Genomic DNA, 11,469 nt, shown 5'->3' with positions numbered 1-11,469 from the left:
GCCACTACACCTGGCTCACAATTAGATCAAATCTTTAATTCCTTCAAAACACTCCATGAATATCTGTCACATTTAAAATAGTATGCAGTGCTGGGAGTAACTCAGGGGAGAAGGGCGCTGGCCTAACGCATGCAGAGGCCCTGGGTTTGCCCCCAGCAGCACCAGAAGTAACATATGAGCTCCCCTTGAAAACGTACATCCATTTTGCCCCTAAATGTTTCCGGGACAGCATTTTATCACACCTTCTCCTTTAGCCACTCTGAGCTTCCTTCTGGTCCTTGAATATTTAAAGCTGTTCTGAGCCTTAGAGCTTTTTGCGTAAATTGCTGCTCTCCTTTGAAAGATCTTCCTATCCCTACTAGCTTTACAACACTAGATTCTTTTCATATTCAGGTTTAGATATTAAGAGACTTTGCTAACTTCGCAATCTAAAGTAGCTGTGCAATCTATCATTATTACCTCCTGCAGAGCACTTCTCACTATCTGATCTTTTTAATTTATTTATTTCCCAATTAGAATCCAAACTCCATGAAAACAAGGAGCTTGCCTTGTTCATTAAACCTGGGACAAAGACTTGTTAAACTAATAGATTACTTAGCAAGAATGTGTAAAGTTGGTATGAGGAAAACTATAAAACTTTTTTAATGAAAAACAGCTCTTGCCAGGTTTTGTCTGTAATCCCAGCACTTGGGAGGCTGAGGCAGGAGGATCGTTGCAAGTTCGAGACCAGCCTGGGCCACAAAGTGAGCTGAAGTCCAGCCTGAACTGTATAGCAAGACCCTGTCTCAAAAAGACCTAAATAAATAAATAAATAAAAATAGGAAAACAGGCCATGTTTCTAAGTAAGGGGAAACTGAACTTGTCCCAAATTAATCTACAAATATATTAGAATTTAAATCAAAATTCCAATTGGATTACTTTTAATTTGATAAATTTATTCTAGAATTTACCTGGGAGAGAAAATGGATAAAAGTAGCTAAGATGGCCAGGTATGGTGGTGCACACTTGTAATCCCAGCACTCAAGAGACTGAGGCCAGTCTGGGCTACATAGTGAGTTCAAGGCCAGCCTGAACGATACAGTAAGGCCCTGTCCCCACTAACAAAAAAAGAGAAAAAAGAATAACCAAGATATTATTGAAAAAGGGGATGGTTCATTGCTCTACAGATATCAGTATTTTCTGGGGATACAGCTTGGTGGCACAGCACCTGCCTGGCAAGCTCAAGGTCATGAGTTTGATTCCCGGTACCAAAACAAACAAGCAAACAATATTAACATATCAGTATTACATACACTTGGCATTGACACCAAATTACCAAAAGATTAACAAAATAGAACAGATAGGCCAGAAATGGATCTATGTATATATGTGAAGGGATACATATATATATAAAATGGATGTAATGGATGTGGCATTCCAAATAATTGGGGAAATGAAGGATTATTCACTAACTGACGTTAGAGAACTGGCTATCCATTTGTTCGGGAATATCCTTAAGGAGGGGGGAAAATGTCAAATCCTTAACTCATCGCACATTTAAAATAAAATGCCACATGGCTTAAAGAATTAAAATTAAGGGGGAAATGTAACAGTGCACGAAGAAGCAATGAACTATTTTTCTCCTACTAGATTGGCAAAATCCCTGTTATGTTTGATAATATGCTGGGCTAGGAAAGGTGTACTAGACAAGCACTCTTATTAGTGAAGATGTTATTTGTTATTTCTATTTCAGTCTATGTCCATTGAAATTTAAACTACATGTATAGCCTTTGATGTAGAAATTCCACTGCTAGGAATTTAACCATATGTGCCTCTTTGAAAAAGGTGCATAGCAGTATATACAAAGACTTTCACAACAGCATTGTTTATAATAGTAAATGAATATTTTTAAAGTACTAGAAGGAAATACGATAAAAAAAAATATATATAGTCTTTTTTTGAGACAGGGTCTCGCTGTGCAGTTCAGGCTGGCCTTAAATTCACTTTGTGGCTCAGGCTGATCTTGAACTCACAAAGATCCTCCTGCCTCAGTCTCCCAAGTGCTGGAATTACAGGCATGGGCCACCACACTGGGTATATTTTTAAACTACTCAGGAACCTAGGGATAGTAGTGCACTCCTGTGGTATCAGCACTTCTAGGAGGCTGAAGTAGAATTGAGGCCAGCCTGGGCTGTGTAGTGATTTCAAAAGCAGCACAGACTACAGCTAGACCCTATCTGGAAAATCATAGAAAAACGAAAAGAGCAGAGCATGGAGGTATATGCCTGTAATTCCAGCATTTGGGAGGCAGAAGCAGGAGGATTCCAAGTTCAAGTCCCAACTGGGCAAGTTAGTGCGACCTTATCTCAAAATAAATAGGTTGAGCGTGTAGGTAAGTATGAAGGCCCTGCGTTCTGTCACCAGTTGGAAGGAGAGAGAGACAGACAGAGACCTCATGGAAATAGGGGTGTAGCTCGGTGGTAGAGCACTAGTCTTTTGATCCCCAGCACTGCAAAAAAGAAAGAAAAAAAAATAATCTCTTCAACTTTCCTTTGTTATATTTCCAGGGGCTTTATGCCTAAAATGTCCTTTTCTTTTCTGAGATCAGTTAAATATGACTAAAATTTATGTTTTATTCTAACGTCTTTATGCTCAAAATGTGTTTCTATTTTCAAGAACATGTAGAAAGAATCTGTGGCATGCAGTGAATTTGAATTTTTTTCAAGCCTGTATGTTTCCCAATGTCTTTTTTAAAATGTCCCTTTTTATACATTGGTCAGTGATACTCCTGTTATTGTTGTTGCTATTTTTTTTATTTGTTTGTTTATTTGAGACAGGGTCTCACTTTGTAATGCAGGCTGGCCTCAAATTTGCAGTGATCCTCCTGCCTCAGCCTCCCAAATTCTTGCAAGTATGCATGACTACACTCAGCTTACTCCTTTTATTAAAGAGTCTGTTTTTCTATACCTTTGGACCTATTTTAGGATTAACTATTTTCATCCATTGATTTGTTGATTTGGGAGTCAAGTATTGCTTTTAAGCTGTTTTTAATATTTTATTTTATTATGTTCTTTTATGCTTTTATTAGTGTCCCAAAAATCCAAATAGTCACTCTAAGAATTAATTTTAGAAGCAAAATATGCATATAATTAATTTTGCTATTGTTTCTTCCCACAGTTAAAAAATATCAGTGACAGCTGCTAGGTAGTAGTCCATTGTTTATCTGTTAGAGCCACCTGTGTATTTAGAACTGGGAGATAATGTGTCTCAAGAGGTTCAGTTCTGTAAGCCTGCCATTACTTGACCCTGTTGTTTTTGCAGCTCAGTATTTAACAAAATAATAAGTCTAATCTGACTATCACTGTCACAGTCATTGTGTGAGAATGTAAATTACTGGGAAGACACAAAATTAGAACCACTGCTTCCAGAGTCCCAAAGGTATCAAACCTGTATGTGTTCCTAATTAGCCATGGAAATTCAATCTGTCATGTTTTCTACAGATAACTGGCTTTTCAGTTATTAACATGCAACGAGTATTCATACCTTTTATCTTCAGATACCTCTACTTATACACTTAGCCCTTTTTTCTAAAGAGATCTGGCCTACTCTTAAATTTATTGTTCTTTCATAATGAAGAGTTTCTTTTTTCCCATTATCTAAAAAGTTAAGCAAAAGTTAGTCACTTAAATAAGTTGGGAAAAAAAGATTTTTTTTTCCTTGAATTAATTACTATGTGTTTTAGTTTTGCTCAACAGTACCGTATATTATACTTCATAAGACAGAGTCTCACTCTGTAGTTCTCACTAGCTTTGAACTCACTTTGTAGCCCAGGCTGGCCACAGACCCACAGAGATCTTCCTGCCTCAGCCTCTCTGAATGCTGGCATTATAGCTGTGTGCCAGCACACCTGGTTTATTTACTATGCTTCTGAAGAAGGTTCTAAGCCCCAAAACAGTGTGCCCTTCAGATTTTGAAACAAAATCAGAGATCACCTTTAATAGAGAAACCAGTAAAATTTAAACATTGATTTATATTTAGATTTTGGCAAGATAATTCTGGTTTCTGAATTAGTATAGGAACACATTATTCTAGGATATTCACTGCCCCCTCTGTGCTGAGCTGTACGGCATGTTTCTTCCCACATATTTTGTCTCCATCCAATTTGGAAGACTTGAATGAACAGAATTTTATTTCGGGTGGTGGTGGTAGTGGGGATTGAACCCAGGGTCTTCATGCTAAACTATATCCCCAGACCTCTTTTTAATTTTTTATCTTTTTGGGTTTGTTTGTTTGTTTGTTTTTGAGACAGGGCTTTGCTCTGTAGCCCAAGCTGGCCTTGAATTTGTGGCAATTCTCCTGCCTCAGCCTCCCAAGGGTAGGACTACAGAAATGTGCTACCACGCCTGGCTTTATTTTTGAGACAAGTTCTTGATAAACTGCTAAATTCTCCAGGTTGTGCTTAAACTTTAATCCTTCAGCCTCATCTCCTGGAGTCCTGGGATTACAGGTGTGCTCCAACCTAGCTGCCAATCTTTTGATGTAGGGCCAAGTCCTTTACTATGGATGAGTCTACAGCTTGGAGTTCAGCATCCCTTTCTTCTTCCATAAACCACAAACCAGCAACTGCATGATCTATTTCAGTTTTGGTCTATTTACAGTGCAACAAGAATTTAAAAACATTTACAAAGTGCTCTCCAGCTGGACGTGGTGGTGCTGCCTAATCCCAGCACTCGGGAGGCTGAGGCAGGAGGATTGTTGCAAGTTCGAGACCAGCCTGGGCTACAAAGTGAGCTCAAGACCAGCCTGAACTACGCAGAGAGACCCTGTCTCAAAAAGACTAAAAAAAAAAGTGCTCTCCATACTGAATCCTCTGGATTGTGTGACTATCCCACCCCACCGTCAAACTTTTTAGAGATATAGTAGTCTCACCTGTACCTAATAAACAGTAATTTTTAAGGAAATTAATTGGCACCATTGAGTCATTGCAAAGTATCTAATTTAGTTTTTACAAAAGTTATTTTTCCTTCATAGTCCGTCATGTTATGTAACATTTAATTAACTGTAATTAAATAACTGGAACAAACAGGTTTGTGAACAAGCACTGACTCACCATGTAGGAGGAATAGTGTGTGGCTGTAGCAAAGGTGCAGTTTATTATCAAGAGTTCACTGAGTTACGGTGTCTTTCTTAGAGGCAATGGAGAGGATTGATTATTCGGAGATTATATATATATATGTCTTTTTCAATACACCCAGAGTCTTCACGCTGAGCTACATTCCAAGCTCTTTTTGTTTGCTTGGGGACATGATCTCACTATGTACGGGAGTTCAGGCTGACCTTGAGCTCACTATGTAGCCCAGGCTGACCTCAAACTTACAGCGATTTTCCTGCCTCATCCTCCCAAGTGCTTGGTTTATAGTGTGTGCCACAATGCCTGGCACCTTCTTAAAATTTTTTGAGACAGGTCTTGTTTAGTCACTAAATTGCCCAGGGACCTGTAATTCTCCTGCCTCAGCCCCCCAGAGTGTTGGGATTACAGGCATGCACCATTGTGCCCAACTCAGGTTTATCATTCAACTGGTATGCCATTATATGTCATTGTTTCTATTGAAGTACCATTGGATGGCCTTTAGTGAAAAAGGAAGTCCCAGGATTCAGAGATAATGACTGAGACCATCTTTGTAAAGAAAATAATATAGGTAACTCTGCCTACATACACACAATTAACTGAAAATTACCAAAAGTATGTCTGGATACTCTAGTGAACCTTTTTTCTCTTTTTTTTCTTTCTTTCTTTTTTTTTTTTTTTTTTTTTTTTCCCTGTCTGGCATCCAAGTGATTGGGTAGAACTGGTCCCAGCCCCAGCCTTGGATGAGAACTGAGACTGGGTTAGGCCCATCAACATACTGTATTCCATCTCCATGGCTTTCGTGATAGGTTCCTTAATGAACCTAATTAGAAGGCAATGAGCTCTGAGAACAGTTGCTGGGAGTTCTGGGGGAGACAAACTTCTCAACAGTAACAGAGCTATTGGAAGAGAAGCTTTCTGAGGACTTGGTATTATCTGGACGTGAAATGTGAGACTGTGATTGCTGCAGCTGTTCTGTTGCCAAAGGAAACCAGCATGAAGATGAAGCCAGCGGGGCTGGGGATTTAGCTCAGGGGCACAGTGCCTGCCTGGCAAGCGCAGGGTCATGAGTTCGATCCCCGGTACTGGAAATAAAAAACAAAAAAAAAGATGAAGCCAACACTCAGAGGAAAAAGATGGGACAGCAAGGTCCTGGTGATGTTACTTGAGCTTTGAATGAAATCATGACCAAGACTATCCCTGGACTTACCAAAAGGCTTTTCAGTGTATTTATTTATTTATTTTTGTCTTTTTAGGGTTTTTTTGATTTTTTTTTGGTACCAAGAATTGAACTCAGGACCTTGCGCCTACCAGGCAGGTACTTGTGCTGTTGAGCTATATCCCCAGCCCTCCTATTTTTGTTTTTTTGAGATAGGGTCTCCCTATGCAGCTCAGACTGGCCTTGAGCTGTGTAGTCCAGGCTGGTCTCGAACTCACAACGATCCTCCTGCCTCAGCCTTCAGTTTCTTTCTTTCTTTCTTTTTTCTTTTTTTTTTGGTACCGGGAATTTAACTCAGGACCATGCGCTTGTCAGGCAGGCACTGTGCTGATGAGCTCTATCCCAGGCCTTCAATTTCCTTTTCTAATGAAACCATTTTACACACACACACACACACACACACACACACACACACACCCGCAAGTAAAGAATCTTTATTGACACAGATAGAAATCTGCCCCTCCTCCTCAGGGGACTGGAGATGGTCTAAAACGAGTAGGGCAGGGTCTTGTTGGTTTGGTTTCAGGAATAGTCTGCATTCTTTTGTGTTGCCACATTGCTTCCAGCCCCTGTAACCTGAGGTTTCTGTCTCTTTGTGTTCTCTTCTGATATAGCTTCTTTTTCACTTAATTACTAATGTAGCACACTGGTTTTATATATTGAGATATATTTATTGATTGCTTTTTTTGTGGCAGAAAATTATTTTTATGTGTTCACTGATTTTCTATACCCTGAAAATCCCATTATCTCATGGCCTTTCCCTCAAAGACGGTTGTGTTCAGGCACCAGGAAAGTGGTGTCAGAAGAGGGGAAAGTTAAATATTCAGTTTGTTTGTTTTAAAAACCTTGGTTTTGGTATGCCGAAATAACAATTCATCACAGTCAGGTTTTTTTTTTTCTGTTTTTCAGTTTTTGTTCAACGAAGGCGATAAAGATTTTACAAATCCACAAGAAGACATATGTAAGGATATTCACTGCACTATAAAATATCAAAAATTGGAAATATCTACATAATGGAGTAGATCTTAAAAAGTGTTACATACAGCCAGGTGTGGTGGTGCACAGCTGTAATCCCAGCACTTGGGAGACTGAGACAGGAGGATCACTGTGAGTTGGAGGCCAGCCTGGGCTACATAGTGAGTTAAGGCCAGCCTGGACTATAGAACTAGACCCAGTCTCAAAACAAAAACAAAAACAAAAACCAGCCAGGCGTGGTGGTTCATGCCTGTAATCCCAGCACTCGGGAGGCTGAGGCAGGAGGATACTTGAGTTCAAGGCCAGCCTGAACGGCATAGTGAGACCCTGTCTCAAAAAGATAAAAAAAAAAAAAAGTGTTACATTCATGTTACTGTGCTAGCAGTTAGAAGGAATGTTCAAGTAGGAATCGTGTATCAGACCCTGGCTGACCATTCCTAACTCCTTTCTCCACCTGCCACCCGCCCCAAGGAGGCTGAAAAGGTGAACTAGCCTCTTTTCCTAATCACTGCACGAGGGCCATACAGAAAGTAGTAAGCGAGGAGATATAAATGGGTGTTGTTAGCGGATTCCAGAGACAAAGGCAGCTGGCACTGCCTTTTCCCTGCAAAACACCATGGAAAAAAAGCCAGAAGTACAGAGATCCTGGCCCTGAGACTGCTGAGCCTTGGAAAAAGCGCCAACAGCAATCAGCCACTACAGTGTTTGGTATGTGAAAAGGGGGACGGGCTTCCCATGTGTTTAAATCACTCCTTGTTTTTATGTTATTCTCAACCAGAAGCACTTCTAACTTGTGCACTGGGTTAGCATGGAAATGTCTCAAAAACATGACCAGATATTGAACGAAAAGTGTTAAATGTGGGAGCTGAGGGCATAGCTCAATGGTATAGCATGCACCGCTTCACTTGTGCAAATCCCTACTTCAATCTGAAAGATGGAAGGAAGGAAGGAAGGAAGGAAGGAAGGAAGGAAGGAAGGAAGGAAAGAAGGGGAAGTTAGGGAGAAAATAATAAATGAAAACATAATTTGATATAGTGTAGGATATTATTTATATGTTTCCTACACACTCAAGGCTGAAGTAATGTAATTAGCATAACATGCATATAATATGACTTTTTTTTTTGTATTTTTGAGACAGGGTCTCGCTATGCAGTTGAGGCTAACTTTGAACTCACTTATATAGACCATGCTGGCCTCGAACTCACAACGATTCTCCTGCCTCAGCCTCTCAAGTGCAGGGATTACAGGCATGCACCACTATGTCTGGATCAATATGACTTAATGTGTATAAAATTTACAATTTATACTGGAAAGATAACAAATACCTTCATTGAGAAGAAGGTAAGAGGACCTTGGAGTGCAGAGCAAGAGGTAAAGGGGGTGTCAATTTTTTTTTTTTTTTTAGTTTAAAATGTGGTAAAGGGGGCTGGGAACACAGCTCAGCGGCACAAGTGCCTGCCTGGCAAGCGCAACATCCTGAGTTCGATTCCTGGCACCCAAGGAAAAAAAATGGTAAAAAAAGATGACAAAAATGTTAGCTTCAATCTCAGTAATGAGGACATACTTTTTTTTTTTTTTTAAATTCTGTGTATTTTCTGTATTTAAAAAAAATGTTCTCAAAGAAAACACCTGCTGACTCTACAGGCTGTATGGGGACAAGAACTAGAAGAAAAATGGAAGAGGTTACAGAGTAACACTACCACATGACGTGCATCCTCCAACAGTAGCTTGGCCTGTATCTGGCCCTCCGTGCAAGATAGTGCACTGAATCCCCCAGATGTTTGGGGGCTCAGGGGGTGCAAGGAACGTGCTTTGTTCTCTTGGGCCAATCTGAAGGAGCAGGCCCCAGCCTTGAAGTCTTTGCTAAGTACGGTGAGGCGACGGGAGGGTGGAAATTGTGCTTTTGGGATGTGGGATATGTACCCGAAGAACCACAAAGTCCCCAGAGGGGCCAGAGTGTCTCGAGAACCACAGGAAAAGCAACCTCATCGGATGCCGGAGCAGAGTGATAACTTCTTAATGTTCCTTGCTTTCACCATACCAGTAAAGTGCCACATCCGGGGCCTCTGACAGGAATCCGCCTATCTACGTTATTTGAAAGAACAGTCACCTTAAGATTAATTTTTCATTAACTTAGTAAAATGGGGATATTAAATATAAATACATCTTACAGACCTGATTTTGTGTACTTACTGCGTATAGTATTTGAGTCTACCCAGGGTATTTAAAAAAGGGATTAGATGAAATGTATGTGATGTTCCCTGTAGATCTTCCTTTTTCCTTTCTCTCTTCTTTTCCTTCCTCTCTTCTTTCCTCTCCCCCCCTCTTCTTTTCTCTTTTTTTCTCCCCAGTCCTAAGTATTCTTGAGGGTGTTTTCTGTTCTGTTTTGAGAGAGGGTCTCACTTTGTAGCTTAGGCTGTCGTTGCTCCCACTACATAGCCCGGGCACGATAATCGTCCTCCCTCATTACAGGTGGGAACCACCACGCCCAGCTTCTGGAGAGGATTTAAATGATCCTGAGAGTGTAGAGAAGTTGCAGGATTGAACACAATGATTACTAGGAAATAAGACATCCTTCCTGGAGGAGTATAGTAATTTGCTAAACATGACTTCTGTAATGGCAGCTTGGGTAGATCTGTCTTGTTGTCAGCAAGAGGTATGGAAACATGCTCACTCTTTCATTACCCGTTTTCAATTATAGGCATGGCCCTCTGTCTGTGTGGTTGGTGGGCAGTGGACCAGGGTGCTCTTGAGGAGTGGCGTCCTCTTGGGCCCATAGGTGGAGAAAATTGCTTCTGGGCGCACACAAGACAGGGGTAACAAAAAGCTTGTGGAGGGAATTTATAAGAGTCTTAGCAGAATGCACGCAGTCCCACGCACTCCTGATCGTATGGGGTGTTGGGTCAGGCACAGCCAGACATTTTAGGTGGATTCACACGTAAACTTTGAGACCACATTCCAGGAAAGGAATCTGACCCCAAGCTGCTCTACGTGTGACAGGGAATCAAGAGGGAGCGTAGAACACCAGAGTTACTCAGTTGGAGCACGGACCATGAATACAAGAAAAATACTTGCTATGCATGGTGGTACACTCCTGTAATACCAGCAGGTAGGAGGCTGAGGCAGGAGGATTGTCACCAGTTTGAGGCCACCCTGGGCCACATTGTGAGACCCTGTCTCAAAAAAGCAAGCGTGGGGGGAAGAGGGACACTCTATGGGGATAGAGGTCTCAAAGAGCTTACATGTCAGTACTATTATCTGCTAGTGGTATGTAGCCCTTCCTGCTGAGTTACCTCTGTACTGAGTATCTAGGGGTAGAGGGAGCTGCCTTAACAATCCACCAAGTAATGGATGTGTCTGTCCTCATTTCTAAAGGGGAGCTGTTTTGTTTTGTTTTGTTTTGTGCTGGGGATTAAACCCAGGACCTCACACACATGAGGCATGTGCTCTACCAGGAGCTGCACCCCCATCCTTAATGGGGAATTTAAATTGAAGGCAGTGGTTGGAAGGGAGTGAGCCATTTATGGAGGCAGATACCATCAAGAATTGGTGGGCAATGATTGGTATTGGGTTGGAAAATAAAATGTGCCACTTTCTGACTCTAAGAAAGAGTAACCTCGGATAAAATCCATTCATGGAAAGTTCGGTTACCAGTTCCTTCATTCTTCGGGAGCCAGGGATCCCAAGGATGATTCTTGAACCAGGCACGGTTTCCTAAGTGTGGTCCAAGGCACATGAGTCACATGGAACTGCCTCAGAACACTTCTGCAATATCCCATTGGCCAGATTTTAGTTATTGGGCACACCCAACTTCCAGAAGGCTGAGAAAGGAGTTCTTTTTTCTGAGTAGGCAATGTACTCAGCTTTAAAGTATTACTTTGTAATCCCAGCTACTTGGCAGAAGGATCATAAGTTTGAGGCCAGCCTGGGCAATTGAGTAAGACACTGTCTCAAAATAAAAATAAACTGGGCATGGTGGTAGATAGCTGTAATCTTAGTATTCTGGGAGGCTGAAGCAGGAGGATCATGTGTTTGAGCCCAATTTGGGCAACTTACCAGTTTAGCAAGACTGTGTCTCAAAATAAAAAATAAAAAAGGGCTGGGGACATAGCTCAGTGTGAAGGCACTAGGTTTAATCCCTAGTACCATAAAAATATACAAACAAACA

Source organism: Chinchilla lanigera, unplaced genomic scaffold (assembly GCF_000276665.1).
Source record: "Chinchilla lanigera isolate Chin_1 unplaced genomic scaffold, ChiLan1.0 scaffold00050, whole genome shotgun sequence".
NCBI classification, from domain to species: Eukaryota; Metazoa; Chordata; class Mammalia; order Rodentia; family Chinchillidae; genus Chinchilla; species Chinchilla lanigera.
This window is presented reverse-complemented; position numbering follows the sequence as displayed.